At 37.5% G+C, this 23,172-nt stretch overlaps 1 long non-coding RNA gene across 1 annotated transcript in view; it reads left to right on the top strand.

Moving 5' to 3' along the window:
• LOC139313824 (uncharacterized) overlaps window positions 1–22,967 on the top strand; it is a 59,122-nt gene extending 36,155 nt beyond the window's left edge. Inside the window, exons 2-3 of the long non-coding RNA XR_011600161.1 lie at window positions 16,935–17,062; window positions 22,497–22,967. This is a non-coding gene — a long non-coding RNA (uncharacterized lncRNA). The remainder of the gene's footprint in view (window positions 1–16,934; window positions 17,063–22,496) is intronic.
• Window positions 22,968–23,172: the final 205 nt, after the last annotated feature.

Raw genomic sequence — 23,172 nt, 5'->3', positions numbered from 1 at the left:
CTTTTTGGAAATGATAATCAAGCAATGAATCACCGAACACCTAGAACCGTGATGGCGAACCTATGGCACACGTGCCACAGGTGGCACGCGGAGCCAATTTAGTGGGCACGCCAGCTCAGCTCTGGGGTGCATGCGCGCGCCGGCCAGCTGATTTTCGGGCCTTCTGGGCCCACCAGAAGTAGGGAAACAGGCTGTTTCCTGCCTCTGGAGGGCCTGGGGGGGGGGAAGGCCCATTTTTCTTTCTTACCTGGCTCCAGATCCTCTCTATTTATCTGGGAAGGGCGAAAACAGCCTTTCCCACCCCCTTGGAGGCCCTATGGAGGCTGAAAAGGCCCATTTCCTGACTCTCGGTGGGACAGGAAGTGACTTTTTTCCTGTCCCTAGCCTCCAGAGACTCCTAGAGAGGCTCCTACAGACTCCTAGAGAGGCTCCTACAGACTCCTAGAGAGGTTCTGGAGGCTGGGGACAGCAAAAAATGTCATTTCCTGTCCCAGTGAGAGTTGGGAAATGGGCACTTTCAGCCTCGTAGGGCCTCCAAGGGAGTGGGAAAGGCTGTTTTCTCCCTTCCCAGATACACAGAGAGGATCTGGAACCAGGTAAGAAAGAAAAACGGACCTACCAGGCCATCATGTGCCAGGAGCGGGGGGAGGGGCTTGCACACGCATGCGCGTGGGCATGTGCATGCACAACCCTCCCCTGCCCCCCCTCTCCTGGCCCGCGATGGCAAAAAGGTTAGCCATCACTGACCTAGAAGCAAACAAAGTAATAACCAAAAGCCAACATGGGTTTGTCAAAAACAGATCATGCCAGACTAATCTTATTGCATTTTTTGACAAAGTGACAAAATTAGTGGACCGGAAGAATGCTGTTGATATAATTTACTTGGACTTCAGTAAAGCATTTGATAAAGTAGACCATAACCTACTACTAGATAAAGTAGAAAAATGCGGGTTAGACAGCATCACCACCAGATGGATTCGTAACTGGCTGACCAACTGCACTAAACGTGTAGTCCTCAATGGAACTGCATCTACATGGAGGGAAGTATGCACTGGAGTACCCCAGGTCTCTTTATTAGGCCCAGTGCTCTTCAACATCTTCATCAATGACTTGGATGAGGGGATAGATGGGGAACTCATCAAATTTGCAGATGACACCAAGTTGTCAGGAATAGCCAACACTCCAAAAGATAGGCTCAAAATACAGAAGGATCTTGACAGACTTGAACATTGGGTGCTATCTAACAAAATGAAATTCAACAGTGAAAAAAGTAAGATTCTACATTTAGGGAAGAAAAACAAAATGCACAGGTACCATATATGTGGTACCTTGCTCAATAGTAGTAACTGTGAGAGGGATCTTGGAGTCCTAGTGGATAAACATTTAGATATGAGCAGCAGTGTGCAGCAACTGCCAAAAAAGCCAACACAGTTCTGGGCTGCATAAACAGAGGGATAGAATCAAGATCATGTGAAGTGTTAATACCACTTTATAATGCCTTGGTAAGGCCACACTTGGAATATTGCATTCAGTTTTGGTCACCACGATATAAAAAAAATGTTGAGACTCTAGAAAGAGTACAGAGAAGAGCAACAAAGATGATTAGGGGACTGGAGGCTAAAACATATGAAGAATGGTTGCAGGAACTGGGTATGTCTAGTTTAATGAAGAGAAGGACTAGGGGACACATGATAGCAGTGTTCCAATATCTCAGGGGTTGCCAAAAAGAAGAGGGAGTCAAACTATTCTTCAAAGCACCTGAGGGTAGAACAAGAAGCAATGGGTGGAAATTAATCAAGGAGAGAAGCAACTTAGAACTAAGGAGAAATTTCTGTACAGTTAGAACAATTAATAAGTGGAACAACTTGCCTGCAGAGGTTGTGAGTGCTCCAACACTGGAAATTTTTAAGATGTTGGATAACCATTTGTCTGAGGTGGTGTAGGGTTTCCTGCCTGGGCAGGGGGTTGGACTAGAAGACCTCCAAGGTCCTTTCCAACTCTGTTATTCTATTTCTATTTTTTTTCTCAAGACTTGCAGTGGTGACCTTGATGGCTCCAAGCTCTTACCATCTCTGCATACATTCTCCACATTCCATCTCCCACCCATCCCAGTTCATTGGGAAGTTGAAAAGCATTAGGTTTGAAAGAAGCAAAGCGGTTCAATCTTGACATAGAAATTTTTGAAGTATGTATACTCACTCTGGCAAAAAATAATAATCTTATTTTACAGATCAAGAGATTCAATAAAATTCATAGCCTAAAAATCTGATTGAAATCAAACTGCACTATAAGTCACGTAAAAGTGAGATGGCCAGCTATATAAATTAAATGAATGCATGAATAACTTTGCAGAAAAATTCTGAATAAATAACACATGGAAACAGCTCTTCCTACAGTTCGGTGACATCATATCATTACCACTACCGGCTTGGCGGAACCGGGCGGAACTGGGCGGAACCTACCACTGGGATGAAGTTTTAAAAAAAGAAAAAGAAAAATAATATGGGAATAACAGTAGTTAAAAGGAATACTATCTCCAGTATGCAAAAGATTATCTTGGTGCTGGAAAGCTTCATGAAATGAAAAATAGATAGGTTTTCATGGGGTCTCAGGGAATTTTGGTAAATAGTATTGGATCAAATTAATAAGCTTCTTTTCTTTAAAAAAAATGCCTCTCAGAAATGTACACAGGGAGACAGAGGCAGAAAGAGTAGATGTTTGTTTGAATCCATCTTGATTCCATATAATTTTCTTGGCAATATTTTCAAAAGTGATGTACCATTGCTTTCTTCCTAGGTCTGAGACAGAAAAAGAGTACTAGTTGGTTTCTCTGCTTAAAGCTGGACTAGAAGACATTATCTTTTATTTTAGCTAATGTCTTTTATCACACCAAACTGAGTCTCATAGAGATGGATGGATGGATGGATGGATGGATGGATGATAGATAGATAGATAGATAGATAGATAGATAGATAGATAGATAGATAGATAGATGATAGAAGATGAGAGAGAGAGAGAGAGAGAGAGAGAGAGAGAGAGAGAGAGAGAGAGAGAGAGAGAGAGAGAGAGAGAGATGATAGATACAGTAGACAGACAGACAGACAGACAGACAGAGATGGGGTATGTGCCTTTAATTCATTTTTGACTACTGGTGACTGACTGGACAAGTCCCTCCAGTTTTCTTGGCAAGGATTGCCTCCTTCCTAGATCTGAGAAAGAGCAATCAGGCTATTTCAGAACCAAGGCCACCCAGTTGGCTTTGTACCTCAGGCAGGATTAGAACTCACAAACTTCCAGTTTTAAGCCTGATGCTTTAATCATTGCATCAAATTGGTGCAGAAGATAGAAGGAAGTAATAATAAGAATATATGAGAGGAAGATTTTAAAGGTATTGTTGTGGGCTCAAAAATACCTACCCAATTTCTTTTATGACATGTTTTGAAGTTCTAACTAGCAAAATGACATTGGGTCTTATTTTTTTTTTAAGTGAGCAAAAGATTTCATCACATTATAGCAAAAGGGAGAATGACAAAATGATAGGCAATCTGGCAAGCTCTTTTGGAGAGAGGCAGACTGATCTTTATTAAGCTTTCGGTATGAGCTGGAAGAAAAAGATATTTCTTTCCTCCCCTCCTTCTGTTGCTCATATGATAAATTTCAGAAAGTGATGGAAAATATAAGGTGTGAAAGTTTTTAAAGCAAGGGCTGGCAACCATATTCCGCCTGAAGGAAAAATTAACCCTTTGGAATGTATTGGGAACTACATTCCTAATGAAAGGAAAGCTGTCCTGAAAAGTGTTTGTGACAGCTTAGAGAGAACATCATCAATGCATCTCATTTCAATGTAGCTCTAAATTCTTCATGCATTTGTATATATATTAGTCATGTCAATTAACCAATTAATTCTTCAATTAGACACTTGACAAATATGTTTTATTACATTTGTTAATAATTTCCCCAGTTATTTATATAAAACTTTAATTTTATAAACCTAATTCATAACGAGCCACTTTCCCTCTTAATCCCAAAGTCTATCTTACTCAAATAAACCAATATTGATGATGGTGACATCATCATCTGTGATATTGGCCAGCAGTCCTAAAGAATTAAACCTCTTTCCAATATTTTTTTTAATCTGTCACAAATCTGTCTCTAAACACTGCACTGGGAATGACATTCTCAGGTGCAGCTGGGCCTTTGATAGCTGTAGCTTTCTGTTTCTGAGGTAAATGAGTCCTCAGTCTCTGGGATGTAAAATTGACTAACATTTATAACACTGTAAATTTCACTATGTTCTAATTCACATTCAAGGGGTAACTGGATAATTTGCAGAAAGAGCACAAAAAGATGGGATTGAAATCATTAAATTTGTCAATCAGTCAAACATGGAATATTTTATCAGTCTATTTAAGATTATGGGGACACTCAATCTATTTCTTTCAGGTGGCTCCAGAAAGTTCAGGAACTACCAAATGCTTATTTTTAGAGTTATTGTTTCAATATATTGCTTTTATATCATCCAATACCAAGCGTCTTAATTATAGAATTAATTAACAAAAGCCGGAAGACAAGTGTAATGAAAGGGGTCAAATCAATAGCAATTTTAAAGGCTAAATTCTGGAAGAACAATATTGAAAGACTTATAGAGCAAGAGAGATACTAATTGGCTATTTCATAAATGGAACATTTTCACAGTTCTTTTCAGATTATGTTGTTGATGAAACTTGGTACTCGGTAAAAAAAAATGTTAATGGGATTTAATAATTTGTTTTGCTCACAAAAGTGGGCTAGTTTGACTGACTAGGTGGCTCAGTGGCTAAGACACTGAGCTTGTCGATCAGAAAGGTCAGCAGTTCGGTGGTTTGAATCCCTAGTACAAGTCTTCTAAGTGAGCAGGGGGTTAGACTAGATGACCTCCAAAGTCCCTTCCAACTCTGTTACTGTTAGGAGTAATCATTCAACTATTACAGAGACTCTATTTGAGCTACCCTGCTCTATAAAATCACCTCTGTTTGATTTTTCAGAAGTATTTCATTTTGGAGAATACTCATGGAGCATTTTCTCCAGGCTTTATATTCATGGTTATAGGCATATAGAACAACATGCATGGCACTTTAAAATATCCAAAAGTTTAATAATAATAGTAAGAAGGAGAAGAATTTATATCCTGTGATGATATCTTTAACACTATCAAACAAGACCCTTGCCTGTCTCAGGTCTTTGGGAAGGACTTGATAGGTGGACAAAAATGCCAAATCCAATCTAAACATCTGACTGACTGTGCTACCTAATAATAAATTTCTGAGCCTCATGAGATTTTCCAATAGTGCCAGATTTCCATGAAAAATCTTGTGCCGAATTCCCTCATATCTATAAATATTTAGGCTATTTCTTTTCTTTTCTCGCTCTTTTATCATGTTAGTGCAAGTTTGCATTGCACATGATCACTCCATTTTGTTTGCCCCTTAAAAAGCATATTGGATGCTAAATATATTTAGTTAGTTAGTTTGTCAAACATGCACATGATAACAGGTATAAGTATAAACATGGATATGAATAGAGGAATTGTGTACAAATAAATGGGGACAGTATAAGAATTTCATAGGAATTTTTGCCCTGGAGAAGGAGTCACTGTGCTCCAAAGTCCTTCACGTACACATGAAGCAGATTCTATGACATTGTTAACAATGTATGACTATGAAATGGAAGACTGAATAGTTCCAGTGACCCTTATACAGCCCATATACAGTGACCATCTGTCCATAGTAATCTTTGAGCTCTCTACAAAGTACATTCTCCCAGATGGCTGATTACCCTTTTAATTGTTTGAAAGCTTCCAGCTTTCTTCCCATTACTTTAGTGTGAATGAATGACCCACATATGAATATGAAACCATGCAACAATTCTTGTTTTTCATGCTGGTGGAGGTGTTGCATTGATTGATTATGTATAATCAAGTCATAAATGGAAAAGCTACTTTATACCCTGTGTTGGGCCATATGGTAGAAGAAAGAAGAAAATAAATCAAATGCATTTGTTAAATGTATCATCATTCCAAGTCTAGCATCTTTTCCTAGCTTTCTTCCCCTTCATATTTGCTACCTCTCTCCCCTACCTATTTTATTGTTCTTATGTGATTTCTTCTTGAATGTAAGGTAGTTTAAAAGCAAGTACAATTTTGTAAGACTTTACAACTGAGAACAGAGAATGGATCCACTCCCACAGGAATGTTTGGGGTCATTGTCCACAAAGTCTTGAGCTTACCCTTTCACCTGACACATTGCAAAGAAAGAATTTTAAATTAAACCTTATTCTAAAAATAGCTGACGTGAATGGTATGCAGAAATCAATCAAGTCAGCTCTTAATTATTCATCAAAACAAGCCTTAATTGCTGCATTTACATATCTGAACACTTATTACATCATCCCTTTCCAATTTTTTACCTTCCTATCTCTGCTAATCTCACCATCAATGTTATTTAGATTATGATGTAAAACTGCTGGTAGCATCATTAATAATAAGGCAAGTAAGGATAACCTGTGCATTTTTTTTCTATGGCAGTTCCTCCACATTTGTCAAAATTATTAGCAGAAAAACATTTTCCAAGGTAATGTGACTGTAGTTGTCCCCCAGTTATATTTAACTTGGCATTTGGAATCATGTTCAAAGACGTAATTATTTCTCTAAAGTGGAATTTGGATATTTATCATACTTCAGAGATCATTCATCTACAGTATCACCCCTATGAGCAGCACCAGAAACATGGCCAGTTATCAGTTATGAAAAGTACTTACTTGTTTACTTGTTAGTTAGTTAGTTAGTTTCTCTCTTTTTTTTGTATTGTCTTTATGTATACATGTTTGTAAGTATTTTTGTCTTATATTTTCACTTAATATTTTTTTTTTAAAAAAAGAAAAGTACTAGTCCCATGATGGCATGCATACCAGAGGTGGCACGCAGCAGCCTCTCCGATGGCATGCAAGCCGTCACCCCAGTTCAGCTCCACTGTGCATGTGTGCGTACCCCCACCAGCCAGTTGGTCTTCGGGTCTCTGCCATGCATGTGCGGGGGTTGGGGTGCATGCGGGGGGTGCGTGCATGCACGGGGGTGGAGTACATGTGGGGGCACATGTACACATGCACAGGGGTCTGAGGCACATGCAGGGAGCATGCACGGGGGCTGCACACACATTGCATTTTGGGGGTTTGGGTACGCGCACGCATTCACACGCACATGCATGCACTTTGGGCACTCAGCCCGGAAAAGGTTAGCTATCACTGTACTAGTCCTTCTTCTTCCCTTTGTCTTTCCCCTCTTTCTATAACATGCTATTTTCCTTTTCTACATATACACATTTGCATTTTTAGACCAAAGAGGTGTCCCCACTTGGGGTCAGCTACTGGTGACTGCATTAACAAATGTTCGTCATGCTGACACATCCTCCGTGATTACTTTATATCTTGTAGTGCTTCCAAAAATTTTCCAATAATCTCTTTGCCTTACTCATCCAGCAGGAGAGATGGGATTAGTTTAGGAATTTTAATTAACCTTAATTAAGAAATCTTAATTAATCATCCATCTCCAATATGATACTCCCCTGTTGGGGCCCTAAATCAACTGGCAGAGCCAGGTCTTCAGGTTCCTGCAGAAGGACAGAACAGTGGGAACCAATCTCAGATCAGGGAATAAGATATTCCAATGGGCAGGAGCCATGGAAGAGTGGCCTCTTCTTCTGGACCCCACCAACCAATTTTTTTTGACTGATGGGATGTACAGTAATCTAATATAAATATAATTGCTAACAACCATCTTCATCTAGCCTTTTTATAATATCTCCTTGTTCAGTATCTGGCAAGGTATTGAAACAGTTAATCAGATTTGTCTTTAAAGGGTGTTCAGGAAACTGACTTGCTGTGGGGGATTGTTTGCTCAGGATGTCTTTTCTCAAGGACAGTGGTGGTAGAATGTCCTTGGAGTTACTTATCTTTATGTTGCCACAATTACATTTTAAAGTAAAAGCACTCTTATTGCCAAGATGGATTATTAATGAGCTATCTCCCTCTGTGTGAAACATAGATAGTGGGAAGACCTCAAATTTGCTCAGAAAATGCTACCTTTTCAACAATATGCTGGTGATAGTAGGATGTTTAAATGTTAGAAGGATTTGTTTAGAGTCTCTCTTGGATGGAAGCCATTAAACCTTTTGCAAATCAATCAATTGGCTTTCACTGCAAAAGCTGACTAAGGGAGAAAATGGCTAGACTTCTCGATCCCTGTTTTTCTCTATTTACTCTGTTGTTTTGGATTTGTAGATACTATTTAATCAGGATCAATGCCATGTTGGGCTTTATAGGGAACAACCAACACTTTAAACTGTACTTGGAAGCAAACTGGCAACCAATGCAGCTTGTGAAGCAAAGGTGTTACATGGGCTTATTAATGTAACAAAATGTTCATTATTGCTCATTCAACTGCATTGTGGACCAATTGAAGTTTCCAGGTGGTCTTCAAGAGCAGCCTCACATAGAGCACATTACCATATTCAAGCCACAAAGTGACTTAAGTCTTGATTGACTGTATGAAGGGTATCCTAGTGTAGGAAAGAGTGCAAACTAGTGCAATAGAGGTTGTTGGCACCTACTCAGAACTGCTGTTCATGCAGAAGATATGAGTCCAGGGAGATTAGCAGACTACAGGCCAACCTTGAAGGGAAAAGTGCAATCTTGAAGTGGAATATCCCCTAATCTGGGTACCTCAAACACTGACAGCATTCAGTCTTGGTAGGATTGGAGGAAGATAATGCTAGTGATGATGATGACAACGTTGATGATGATGATCAGAGGTGTCAAACTCGTGGCCCACAGTCCAGTGGGATGTGTCATGTGCTGGCTCTGCCCCTGCCCAGTTTAGGAAAGGGGGAAAAAAATCCCAATACATCACATGAAGCTGCTGTGATGACACAAGTTTGACACCCATGATGATGATGATGATGATGATGATGATGATGATGATGATGACGATTTAAATTTATTTGCCACCCAATTGCCAGTGACTTTGGTGATTTTCAAATTGTTAAAATGTTTAAAACCAAGGAAATGGCAAAAAGAAAAAAATAGCAAAAATTACAATACTGAATGGGAACAAATAAAAAAAAAAAAAAGCTCCACAATCTAAAAAGGTCTTGAACCATCCTTGAAAAAGCCTAGGTGAAGAGCCAGGTCTTTAGGATCCTTTGAAACACCTGTAGAATGTTCAAATATTGGGGAAAACCTCTTTCCAGAGGGGAAGCTGTTGTGATACAAGCATTATTCTTTTTATGTTCTGCTTTTAACATTCTGGCTAAAGTTTTTGATCCTGCAGATGCTGCTATCTGCATCTGACTTTGGGTTAAGAGGATTTATCAGTGACACACTTATTTTTCTGACTCTGCCCATACAGCAAGATTAAATTCCAGTTAACATATCATACATCATCATTTTGCATTTGTCAATTGATTCTGATGTTGTGCATCTGATCATGCCCAGGTATAGGATCTGTGATTATGTGGCGTGAAGCAGGCTTTGATAGAAAATGTCCATTTTCCAGCATTCCAATCACTCATGAGTACATTCTTTTTTTGATGTTGCATTTATCATCTTCTGACATTTGTCTCAGAATGCTTCAATATCTTTTTCCATTGCATTTACAGCAAAGGCATACATTTAAATAGCATTAATGTTTACTAGATGTGTCAGGCTCCAAGTAATGCACCCATTACAAATCAAACTCCAAGGCATTGCCTTTCCTCAAAGAACAAATTTATTTAGATACATCATCTTGGCGCTACTGGTGAAAAACCAGTACTGAAGTTCCTGGGCTATGCACCCCAATATAAATTTCAGTTCTCAAGTGTCCAAAACAAACTGTCACATTGTCCAACCAAGATGGGAACTGGTTGCTTGGTGACTTCTCTCCTCCTCCTCCGGTTAGCCAGCCATTGGAATGTACTTGATTCATCAGCTAACTATGATATTTTGACTGAAGGCTCCATCCTCCTTCAGCTCCAAACGGTGTCAAACTGAATTCATGTCAGAATGCCCAAGGATACAAACAATCCCAGACCCCAATCAAATTCAGGCTTGACAAGATGTCCTTTAACTCCAATAGGTATGAACCTACTGTTTATTACATTATAACTAAGCATATACTTGTCAATGTCCTTTTTACATACCTTTGCCATTACATTTGAAGAAGAGGGGCTGGATTAATGCTCTGATACATTTTCCATTTTTCCAATCATAGAAATAATTCTCTGGAGAATAGAATAACTTCCTTTACAATTGGTATGTTAAACTTAGAATTAGCAAACCAAACCAGGTCAAGTTAAACACAAATTTTAAATTACAGTGCAAAGCAAATCATTCCATTTGTATTCCTACCCATTAAAAAAAAAAAAAAAACCCAGGGATTCAGAAGTATTCTAAAATTAGATGTTTTAGAGGTACCTGTCCTTATCTAAGAATATATAAGATTCTGCCTTGGACTTTGTTTTTTAAACATAAAATAATCTGATCCAGCCCAATAATTACATTTGCACAGAAACCAGCATCTCTGATTGAAAAAGTTAATTAAATTATGATGTTTGTGACACTGTAAATTTGGGGAAGGATTGGGTTCATAACAATATATACTCTATTTGGTTTAGTTGTACCTCAATAAAACATACATTAGAGAAGATAGCATAGAAAAAAGAATAGTTATGTAAAAAAAATACAAATTACAATATAATTCACTTATATTATATACATTTCAGGTAATACCACCTACATTTTAGAAATAAAAAAACCCATATGACAATAGCTATGAGTTTAAAAAAAATAAGAAATCTGTGTTGCTGAAAAGAGACAGATTAGAATAAAAGTGAGTGCATATATACTGAATAACATCTGCTTTTCACAGGAGCCCATACCATATGTTCTGTTACTAAAATGAAAATCTATCATGTTCTTAGTAACAAGCATTATCCATAAGGTCTCACAAAAATGCCTTTCTAGTAAGATGGAATTATTATTTACTATAGCAATATTTCCAAAACTGGGTTGTACATTGCTATACATTGCTGATAGCAAAGATTTGATATGTTATTGTTCTGAATCAACTATAAATGATTCCAGAATTAATTAATCTTATTTATTCAACTCAAAGTTTAATTTCAGATACGAAGCACATATCAAATTTCTTTTAAAGTAAGAACTTTCAGTAGCCTCCTAATAAATTTATTAGGAGCCAGCTTTGCCCTATTCCCACTGCTAATAACAAGCAAGAGAGTTCCTTGTTAGGATGGCAATGGGAGACTTGTGGTGTATCAGCCATTTGATGAATGAAGAGGCTCTTCCACTTTGCTATCTCTCATGTAATAATTAAACATTTGGTAGCAATTTTGAAGATGGTTCTGAGAGTCACAAGAAGCATTTGGGATTCTGGAACAACCATTTCCTGCTTGAAAATATTACTGTATTTCAATAGCTGTCCATGGGCTTTAATATTACAAAACTGAAATGAATAGAAATTGATTTGAGAAATCCCTTTAGTTCAGCATGTCCCAACCTGGGATTCTTCAAATGTCTGAAAGACACATTTGACTTTCTCTTTTTTTTTTAAATTGGAAAAGTTTTACAATTACATTTTCTCTCCATTCCCCCCCGCAACCCTCCCTAACCTCCCTAACCTCCCTAGCCCTCCCTAACCCCCCCTAACCCCCCCTCCCCCCGGACTTCCGCAGAATATAATCCAAATCAAAATCCCCTTTTTATAAAACTTGAACCCCTCCACCCCCTATATATTTTCCATCTTCACAAAATTCAAATATTTCTATCTTTGTATAATACTTTTAGTTAAAAGCTATCTGATACTTCCTAGTTTGATATTTGTTCTGCACATAATCTATCCACTTTTTCCACTCCCATTCATAAGTCTCTTGTGAGCGATCTTTTAAATATGCTGAAATCTTCACCATCTCTGCAAAACTGGCCATCTTCAAAGTCCATTCCTCAATAGTGGGCATAGCTTCATTTTTCTAGTATTGACCTATCAGTAATCTCGCTGCTGTTATCATATACAATATCAACTTTATTTCACCCAATGTAAAACCCTTAACTATACCCAATAAAAACAATTGTGGAGAAAATTGAATTTTTTTCTTCAAAACATTCTGCATAACCCACCAAATTTTTATCCAAAAAGCCTTCACTTTCTTACAAGTCCACCACACATGATAATATGTAGCATCTAAGCAGTCACATCTCCAACATTTTGGTTGAACATTAGGGTACATACACAACAATTTCTTAGGATCTAGATGCCATCTATAAAACATTTTATAAAAATTTTCCCTCAAATTCTGTGATTGTGTGAATTTAACATTCTGAACCCAATTTTTTTCCCATGTCTCGAACATCACTGGTTCTGCAAAATTTTGTGCCCACTTAATCATGCAATCTTTAACCAATTCAGTTTCTGAATCCCTTTCCAACAAAACATTATAAAGCCTTTTAATATGCATTGGACCTTTCTCTTTTATATGTCTAACCAATTCTTCCTCATGCAACATTATACCAATTTTTTGGTCCTCTTTCCATCTCAGTTGAAGTTGATTATACTGTAACCAAGTTAGATTAATCCCTTCATCCAACAGTGTTTCTAATGTCTTCAGTTGCCATCTGCCCGCATCTGTAAAAAGAACTTCTTTATATAACCCCCCCCGAGTGACATTATATTTGTATTCCATATGATATGACCAAGATCCAGCCATAGTGGTATTTTGTAATCCCATTTGAATCGGTGCTTCTTCCAAACTCTCATCAAAGAGTTTCTAAGTATGTGGCTTTTAAATACTTTATCCACTTTGTTTTCATAAAATAAGTAAGCATGCCAACCAAATTCAAGATCAAAGCTTTCTATATTCAATATTCTAGTCTTTTTCCTTCCAAACCAATCACTTGCTTGAGTCAAAGCTGCTGCTTCATAATATAGTTGTAGGTTTGGAAGTTTAAGACCTCCCCTTTCTGGAACATCTTGCATAATTTTCAATTTCACTCTCGGTTTTTTCTCGTTCCAGACAAACCTATTCAGTCCACTTTGCCATTCTTTCAATTGTTTATGACTTTTAAGCACCGGAATCATTTGAAACAAGAAAAGAAATCTTGGCAAAATGTTCATCTTAACTGCTGCTATTCTTCCAAGTAAAGATAGCTGCAGTTTTTTCCAAGTCTCCATGTCTTTCTGTACATCTCGCCACAACACCCCATAATTATTTTGAAACAATTTCATATTTGATTCTGCAACCTGAACTCCTAGATATTTAACCTTTGGTGCAATCTCAAAACCTGCCCTCCTTTCAAGTTCGTGTTTTCGATCTTGTGTCATATTTTTAACTATCATCTTAGTTTTTTTCTGGTTCAGTCTAAATCCTGATACTGTACCATAATCTTTTATAATGTCTTTCATCTGGATTATTGATTCCATCGGTTGTGTTAGGGTAACAACCAGATCATCTGCAAATGCCCTTATTCTGTAGTCTTCTTGCCTTATCACTATTCCTTTCAAGGTGCTCGAGTCCCGTATTGTATTCAACAAGACTTCTAGTGTTAAAATAAATAACAGTGGGGATAACGGACAACCTTGTCTTGTTCCTTTCTCAATATTAAAGTCTGTTGTCAAACTTCCATTAATAATAATCTGTGCCTTTTGTTCTTGATAAATTGCTGAGACCGCCTGTATAAATTGATCCCCAAAGTCCATCTTTTTTAAAGTCTTTAGTAGAAAATTCCAATCCACTCTATCAAAGGCCTTCTCCGCATCCAGGAAAACCAGCACTGCAGGGATCTGTTTATTCTTCTCAAGATATTCCAATAAATCTATAACTTGCCTTACATTGTCCTTCATATATCTGCCTTCTATAAATCCCGCTTGGTCACCATGGATCACCTCTTGGATAACTGGCATCAACCTGTTGACTAATACTTTTGCAAATATTTTATAGTCATTGTTCAGAAGAGATATTGGTCTGAAATTCTCAGGTTTTTTAGGACCTGTTTGCTCTTTCGGTATCAAAGAAATATAAGCTGTTTTCCATGATGGGGGTATTTTCCCCCCTTGTTGTATGTTACAAAATAAGTCTCTAAGATGTTCAACCATTTCTGCTTGCAAAGTTTTGTAGTACACTGCAGTTAAACCATCCGTTCCAGGAGCTTTAGCTGTTTTCAATTGTTTAATTGCGGCGATAATCTCCTCAGCTGTTATAGGATAATTCATTCTCTGCTTTTGTTGATTGGTAATTTTTGTAACTCTTTTGTTTTCTAAATATTTCTCTATAAGTCCATTCTGCATGTAATCTTTAGCATATAATTTAGTGTAATAATCTACAAAAACTTCTTTAATTAATTTTTGTTGAGAAATTTCCTTCCCTCCAATATCAATACTATCAATAATCCGTGTACTCTGCTTCTTCCTTAGTGTATAAGCCAACCATCTGCCCGGTTTGTTAGCGTTACAAAATGTGTTGTGTTTCACAAATTGTAAATTTGTTGCTGTTTGTTCCGCCATAAGCATTTGAAATTGATCTTTCAGAAGTTTTATAGCACCACGTATTCTTTCATCTGTTGGGTTTTTTATAAGTAACTGTTCTTTGTTCTTTATTTCTGCTTCCATTTCAAATCTTTTCTTTTGTCGATTCAATTTATATTTAGAGTTCATATGAATGAGTACCCCTCTCATATACGCTTTACTCGCATCCCACACGATTTCAATAGGGGTACCCTTATTCAAATTCATTTAAAAAAATTCTTTCATCTGCTTTTTAAGTTCTGTTATATTTTTTTCATATCTAAACAAGTTTTCATTTAATCTCCATGATCTTCTCTCAGTCTTTCCCATCTCAATTTCTATCCATACTGGGCTATGGTCGGTTAGAGTTCTTGGAAAAATCTTTGTTCTTTTTGTCTTAACAAGTAAATCAGTTGATAGTAAAATAAAGTCAATCCTAGAGAAAGATCTGTGTCTGTCTGAGAAAAAAGTAAAGTCCAATTCTTTTGGATTATGTATTCTCCAAATATCTTTTAATTCCAGATCTTCTTTCATATCAAAAAAAGTCTGTGGTAGTCTAATCCTTGACTTCGCCAAACTCTTTTTATCTATTTTAGAGTCAATTACTCCATTCCAATCTCCCATGATTAAAATAGATCTATAGTCCCATTGCAATATTTTGGAATGCAAAGTTTTGTAGAAATGATCCTGTTGTTGATTACATTTGACTTTCTCAACCCAATGGCTTTGGTGGCTGAGAATTATAGGAATTATAGCCCACAAAATATGGATGATATCATATTTGTGATTTACTCTACATATATAAGAATAAAGAAGCAGAGAAAGCAGGTAAGAGCAAACCCACAGGAAACAGTAACCATGATTTGAGGGGGGGGGACATTTTGCCCTAATAGCAGCATTTCCTATAGTACCAAAGTATTTCTAGTCCTACAGAGGTGTAAAGGCTTTTGGTGATTATTGCCAAGAGCAGTTCCTGGTAATTAATGATCAGAAAACCAAAGTGGCAGTTTTTGCTAGAAAAAAATCCCAAAAGATGTAAATGGACCATCAAAGAAAAGAAAATCCAGTAGATGAAAAATTCCAATATTTTTGCATGCTGATGTAAAATACTGGTCCCTGGAAGGCCCATATTAATTATTTACACAAGCCCCAAAAAGAACAGGAGCCTTCACACAATTCAGACAAAGAGTAGGGACTGCCCACAAGCAGCTCTGAAACATTTTATTGCACAGCCCATCTCCATTTTTTTACAGACCACTAGAGATTATAAAAACTAAGTTCTTGATGTACACTATTTTAAGTATTCAGATGCTGTGCCTAATGTGTCCCTCAGAATGGAAGCCGGCTAACCAAAAGTCAAAGTGAGGGCTGGGCTTCTAATTTTTTCCCATTGGCTTAAATGCCATTACTTTCTATTAGCACTGATTCCCTTAGTCTTTACTAAACCCTTCCAATTTTCTTGGCAATGAGCAATAGTGGGGAAACTCATCCACCACGGGGTGTCATTAGAACAACTCTGCCTATTGGATTGCACCCAAGCTAAAAAATAAAATTAGAGAGAAGAGAATATCAGAATGAATTCAGCAGCATCTCAGCACACATTAGAACACATAATGCACCCAAGAAGGAAATTGGACAGGTATCAAATGATCCTAATTTCTCCTGTCCATCAAAGAGCTTTTTTTTTTTTTTTTGGGAACTAGGCTCAATGTACTTCCATCTTCTTTGCTTAATGGAAGATTTGCTAAAATTTGTCAAAGTACTTTAATGTATGGAGCCATTGAAATATCACATATGTGCTATTCTACTGCCCATATTATCAGAACATGCATCAAAATCACACACACACACACACACACACACACACACACAGTACATGAAAACAAAAGCTTGCTTGTAGGTTTTTCTTGTTTGATAGGAAACCACCCAGTAATGTATCTAAGTTCTGTGTGGTGGCAGTGAAAATTGATAAAGAGATAGTCAGTGGACTTGGATATGGGGAAATTCACTGAAAATTCTCTTTTATTTGTTGCCACTATTTGCTGCCATTAACTGTGTTTTATATTGAATGTTTTTCCTGTATTGAAACAATTCTAGTCCATTTCTCATTCCAGGACCACAATAATAAGCTTCCCCCACTTCATGCCAGGGTCATACTAACAGTTTTAATTCTAAATTTTACTCTTAGTCTAAATGGTAGTCTGTTTTGTTGTTTTACAGTCAAACGCTGTTCAAGAAACTACTTGGGTCTGGTATTCTCTACTGTGTATTTGTTCTTTTATTGCTTGCCCCATTACTTTATTTTTTTTCTTAATATTTTATGCTGGTGATTGATTTATTAATATTCCAGATGAAGCCACTGAGCAAGGTCATCTGCCAGCATAACACAATGCCTCAAGGTAATCAGTCACCAGAGCTTGCCTCTGTCATACAGACCCTAAGCTGCACGATGGAATGGATGAATGAAATGGTGACAAGGTAACAAGACTAAAGAGAAATGTGGTGCTATCAAGAGAGTTTTTTTTTAAAAAAAGCTGTTACTTAGTGGAGAACTGAAAGCTGAAGTACATTGGAGAGTGTAAATAGAATTCAAAGATTGGAAGACTTCCCCCCAAAAGTCCTGCACTTATTTTTCAGTCCAATGGCTGAAGATCCCAGAGACAGAAGAAAGGAGGAAAAACCAGGCCAAGGACCATGAAAGAAAGAAGTAGCAAATCTCTTTCTCTACAAACTGGATGAAGTAACTGAAATGGCTGATGGAGGCAAATAATTACTGCCAAGTCTTGGGTTTTTGGATGACTTCTTTCAGTTATCTTGGCAAGATTTCAGAAGTGGTTTGCCATTGCCTCCTTTTTAGGGCTGAGAGAAAGTGACTGGCTGATGGTCAGCCACCTGGCTTGATGCCTAAGGTAGGTCTAGAACTCTCAAGGTTTCTAGCCTGGTCCAGGGGTGGGCTGCTGGGGGTTCACAGGGGTTTGGGAGAACCTCTAGCTAAAATTCTGTGCAGTTCGGAGAACCCCCAAATCCCACTCCTGGCTGGCTCCGCTCACCCAGCCCTGCCCCTCCCAGGAGTCCCCAAGCAGCCTGTTTTAGATGCAGGTAAGTACAGGGCACACATGGAGGCTTGGGGAGGGTGAAAAATGGGCCTACTGGAAGTTTGGGAGGGCATCCCAGAGGGCCTCCGGAGCCTGGGGAGGGTGTTTTCGCCCTCCCGGAGGCTCAAAGAAACACACACACACGCCATGGTGCAGGAGGCCGGCTAGGCCACGCCCACCATGGCCACGCCCACCCAGCAATCAGGCAGAGAACCCCTTACTAAAATTTTTGAAGCCCACCCCTGCTGGTGCCTTAACCACTACACCAATCTGACACTCTTAAAATCTGTTTAGTGAAGCGGAAGTGATGAAATCTTTCATGTGCAAGATGGGGTGACTAGAAGTATACAAAATAAGCACCTTATTAATAGGTGGAGAAAATAAAAGTAAGAACAAGTTAACAATGAAAGGAGCACAATATTTATGAAAAGTAGGACTCCTTGAAATTTCAGAAGTGCATCTGGGAAAAAAAAGATTTTTGTAATTCACTGTAAACAATAATTCATTCAATAGTTGTCAGCTCTTCTACATGGGCTAGGCCTTTAATATTATGGGATGGTTTGCCTGATTTGTTGCCATTTGCAAAACAAGTGTCATCAGCATGCTCATCATATCCAGTTTTACAACTCCAGGATATTTTATGAAAAAAAGCAGGTATCATCATAAATGAATCATTTAACCCAGCATTCTGCAAAATAGTTTCAGTTTTAAATTACCGGTTTAGTAATTTCAACTGCAGTCTAAATATATACTATAAGACATTCAAACATTACACCCTTTATTGATAAAATCAACAACCTAATGTCAGAATGTCCTTGTGCCTATACACTTTTTAAGCAGCATGCTTTTATTTCAGATAAAGTACAGCTAAAATGTGAGCTGCATACTGCCAAAGTATCATTCAAGCATTTTCCTTATCTGAATGACAGAACAGTGAGGTTAAGGGATTTTTAAAGGGTTTAGAGTTTCAGAAAGGTCTGAAGCTAAATATACCTTTTGCATCATTTGACAACAGATGGAACTCGTAACTAATTCATACAGGGATGCCAATCAAATGGGTACTGCATCACCTCTTGCCCATGAGAAGTCACACAATAATTCATATGCAGTGCCTGTCTGTTCTTTCATTCAACTATTGGTAATTAAAACCCAATTTATATCTCAAGTGGAGCCTTATGTTGTCACTTCTGGGAATACACAAAGCTGGTGGCAAGGTTTTGATCTTGCTGGAATTGCATATAGGCTCTCCATGAATTTAAATTGAAACATGCACAGCTCTCACTGTAAGTTGATTCAAGCTTTGTCTGTGTATGATTCCTACCATATCATGTGTTGCTGATGAGGACTTCAATTCCCAGAATTCATCAGCCAACCGTGTTGGCTGGAGAATTCTGAGAGTTGAAGTCCACAAGTCTTAAAGTTAGGAGTCTCTGAGCTTGGTTGTTTTATTGCACACATTTATGTGCTAGTCATCATCATCAATCAATATCAACATCATCATCACTAGCACTGACAATATTACCTAGTTTGGGTAATGAAACGGATGGATCTACCCACTTCCACAGATGACTACATAAGGACCTTTTCAACAATTGGATTCATTGGAATCCTGATACTCAGATTGACTAGGTTCTTGGGTAATTTCTTAGATTTGTGTGTTAAAATCAAGGCATGCCAGTTGGACAATGCCATTCCAAGGATCTGCTCCACCATGAGTCAAAGTGAGCATCTATTTTAACCTACTTGCAGATATGTTACAGAACTCATATATCATTTTGCTGTACCAGTGCTAAAGGAATCTTTCAGCTTTGATGATAATGGTAATAATAGTGTATCTTGGAAGAATTACCCATACATGCTACAGATTCTTTTGAAGTGAAAGGATTATTTAAGTATCTGTGTCCTAATGGGAAATCTTAAGCTCTACTTAGCAAAGATAATGCAAATGTAAAATAGATTCTAGTAAATTACAGTTATTTGGATGACCGAACATTGAAATCATAATTTCTTTTTGTAAGGTATTGTAAAAATCAAAGTGCTACAATTGTGGCAACTAAATGTTTAGTTCTCTGAAAAGGATATGGCTTTCTACCTATCCCGTACTCTGTTTAACCAAGTAGAGAAGGGATGCTGTCTGTATGGCTTTCTGTAATATAATCAATTTTTCATGAAGATAATGAAATATTCTGAGAATCTCATTTTCCTAAAGACATTCCACAACTTGACATGGTCAAAACAATCAAAGGCATTAGGTAAGGAAACCAGTTGGGTGACATGGGCACCCATGTCTTTTAGCCCTAGGAAGGAGGCAGTGACAAACCACTTCTGAAACTGTTGCCAACAAAACTATATGGAGTTGTCCATATAGTTACAGAAGACAAGACTGACTAGAAAGCAGTACACACACACACACACACACACACACACACACCGCAACACAACACATAGAGACATTTTAAGTGTAGTTATTTTCAGAGTTTCTGAATAAAATATCTCAGTTCTGATACGGAGCTACTCACTGTAATTTTCTATAAAGCATATACACAGAGGTTTGTCTGTTTTGAGAAACTTCTTAGGAAGAAACACTGTCTGTTAAAGCATTATGCTGATTGGAAAAAAAAAAACAAAGCACCTGAATATCGAATATCATAAGAAATTGTTCTTATGTAGTTCTTTTTTAAAAAAAAAAAATGAAGCATCATTTACTTTTTGAACCTAAGTTCTTTTTGCTTGAAAATATAATGCATGTGTTTCTCATACTTAAGTAGCTTCCATTTGAAAGGAAGGAAGGAAACAAGCTATTAATAATAGGCTGAGCTCCAAACTGATGGGAATATCAATACTTGGACTAGAGTTTTCACAATAAATCCAAGCCCATAAAGCCTTATGTGAGAATTTGGAAGTAGATACATTTTATACCCATGTATGTGAAAACAACACATTGACCTGCTATTATAGCATCAGTAAAATGAACATCAAAGCAACTCAAATGGGGAAAATGCACAAAGTAGTAATCTCTATCTTTCTCTCTCTCCTATCTTCTCCCATCAATTCATAGTTTATGAATTATAGATTTCAATTATTGCCAGAGATAGTTCATTTTCAGGTCTTGACCCTAAAGGTGACATGAAGAGGAAGAATCATTCTGTAACTAGCAAGAAATCTTCTTTAACCATTTGAGTTCACAGCAATTCCATGAAAATCAAATCATGCTGACCTTGCAGGCCATTCTCACCACAGAAGCAGGAAGAAGCAACACCAAAGGATACATCATCGCCTTCGCTGAAAGCTAAAATACCCCAAACATGTAGTTCATGTGACTCTTTCCCTTAAGATTCTTCCTTTATTTCCTCAGTCCTCTTCGACAGGTCCAAGAAATTTTAAAAGTTTACAAGTTTACAAATTTTACAAGTTTATTTGTTTATTAAAAAGACCCAACATTCATATGTGATTGCATATCATGGAAGTTAGGCACATGAGCCAGAGGAGATGTTTCCACCCCCCTTCCCTTATGCACAGACCTTCTTATGTAGTTCAAGCCACCATTGCTTACACTCGACCTAAAGAAATTAGAATTGATGGATTTCTTTGATTTTAAGGGAGAAAGAGAAATCTCAGAGACTCATCCTGCACAGTTCAGGAAGCAACAGACTGCCAACCACCTTTGAGTGATGAGTCAGATTCAGCACTTGTGGTTGCTTTTCAGCCATCAAGAAGTCAGAGCCTGACTATGACCCTAAGAGTGTGCTAGGTCCCAAATCACATTCCCAGTTAAAAAGGGCCTTGCAGTTGAGATGACTCCCCCAGTAGATTTTTCCCCCTACCTAAATAAAGCTTCTATAAACAGTCTTCAGGTTATGCCCCTGGTGTTCTAAGCACAGTTTAACAATGGGTCTCTAGGCCCTTCCATTGTTTAACTGGCATTAAAACTTAATAAGTGATGAAAACTAAACTCAAGTGTGGCAGTGAAAGTATTAAGGGCATGATAACTCAGGGAAAAAAATTCTGTGGTGATCCCCTTCCTTTGGGGATCAAAGCACTTGCATACTTTGCGTAATGGTTTAATGCAGAGCTGCCTGCAACAAGCAACAGATTCTTTCTCTGCAGATCTTTTTCTACCTAATTTATAATTTCTCAGTTCTAGCGCTATCTGTATACTGATTTATGATCAAGCTAACGCAACAGTTGGAAATGTGTTAATTATTTCCTGCCTAGTGCACAGTTAGTATTCTGTACTTCATGTAATTTGCCCCTTACCCTAACAATTATTTTGGAATGAACACAAGTCAAACTCTAAGCTGGTTTTACCACTGCATTAAATATGATGTAGAATCTTTCTAAATTAGATGTCCTGTGAAGTAAAATTGTGCCCGTTTTCCTTTTTAGGAGAAAGATGATATTGTGTTCTCTTGTCACAATATTGTTTTTGGAAAATATAGACATAGAAAATTAGGCAAACAATATTGTGGTTTAGATGTGGTTTTAATGCTAAAGAATTTCAGAAATATAAATGCTTTTATTACTATAAAGTATTTCACAGAATGTTTTAGTATATTTTTTTTTTGTTTTTTGTGTTGAGTTTCTTATAGTTTTTCCTTTCTAATTTTCAGTTTAGGAATATAGTACATTGTCCATGAACCAAGCTTTTAGACAGTCTTTGCCAAGCAGATAAATATCCCTTTAAATCCTTTCTCCATTGGGTGAGTGGTTCAGAGATGTATTTCAGAGTGTCCAATAGAACTTTGGGATAGCATGTGGGATTTTCTGGAGCCACTGATTTTTATTCCTATTAACTTTTTAATTTATTGCTTCTGTAGAAAGAAAATGACCATGTGATGCTCTGGACACCTATCTCACCCTTTGGCATCCACTCCACACAATTCAGGCTCAGGTTCCTTCAACCTGACTATAAGCCTACAATTAACAAAACAAAGAAGCACTTAAGCCTTGCCATCTATATTGACACATGAGTGGAAAATGATAGAGCTCATCTCTCCAGGAAGCCAGATGATCTTGACAAATCAAACCAATAATACTGTTCTCTAACACTAGCTCTCTCACCCAAATCCTGACTCCAGACCCCTCATAAAATTCCATTCGGAGAAAAGATTAACACCACCTCCAGGATTTCCTCACCACTAGTCTTCATACATCTACAGGATAAAACACCTCAACTGAAACATCTACATGCCTCAAGATCAAAATTATTATTATAAATATTACTATTCTCAACTTTTTGATTTAATAACCTACCTTTCGATTGCTATACTTCATGTTATGCTGTTGAAATAAATAAACCCTCCCTCTACTCCAAGTAACTTGCTCTGTAGTGAAAAAAAAAAAGAAAGAAAGAAAGAAAGAAAGAAAGAAAGAAAGAAAGAAAGAAAGAAAGAAAGAAAGAAAGAAGTTTTTTTTTTTTTTGCTTTAATTTATATGCCGCCCTTCTCCGGAGACTCAGGGCGGCTTACAATGCGTTAAGCAATAGCATTAGCA

This window comes from Pituophis catenifer, unplaced genomic scaffold, assembly GCF_029215685.1.
Source record: "Pituophis catenifer annectens isolate HBS135680 unplaced genomic scaffold, rPitCat1.0.hap2 SCAF_3, whole genome shotgun sequence".
Taxonomy (NCBI): Eukaryota; Metazoa; Chordata; class Lepidosauria; order Squamata; family Colubridae; genus Pituophis; species Pituophis catenifer.
This window is presented reverse-complemented; position numbering and strand designations above follow the sequence as displayed.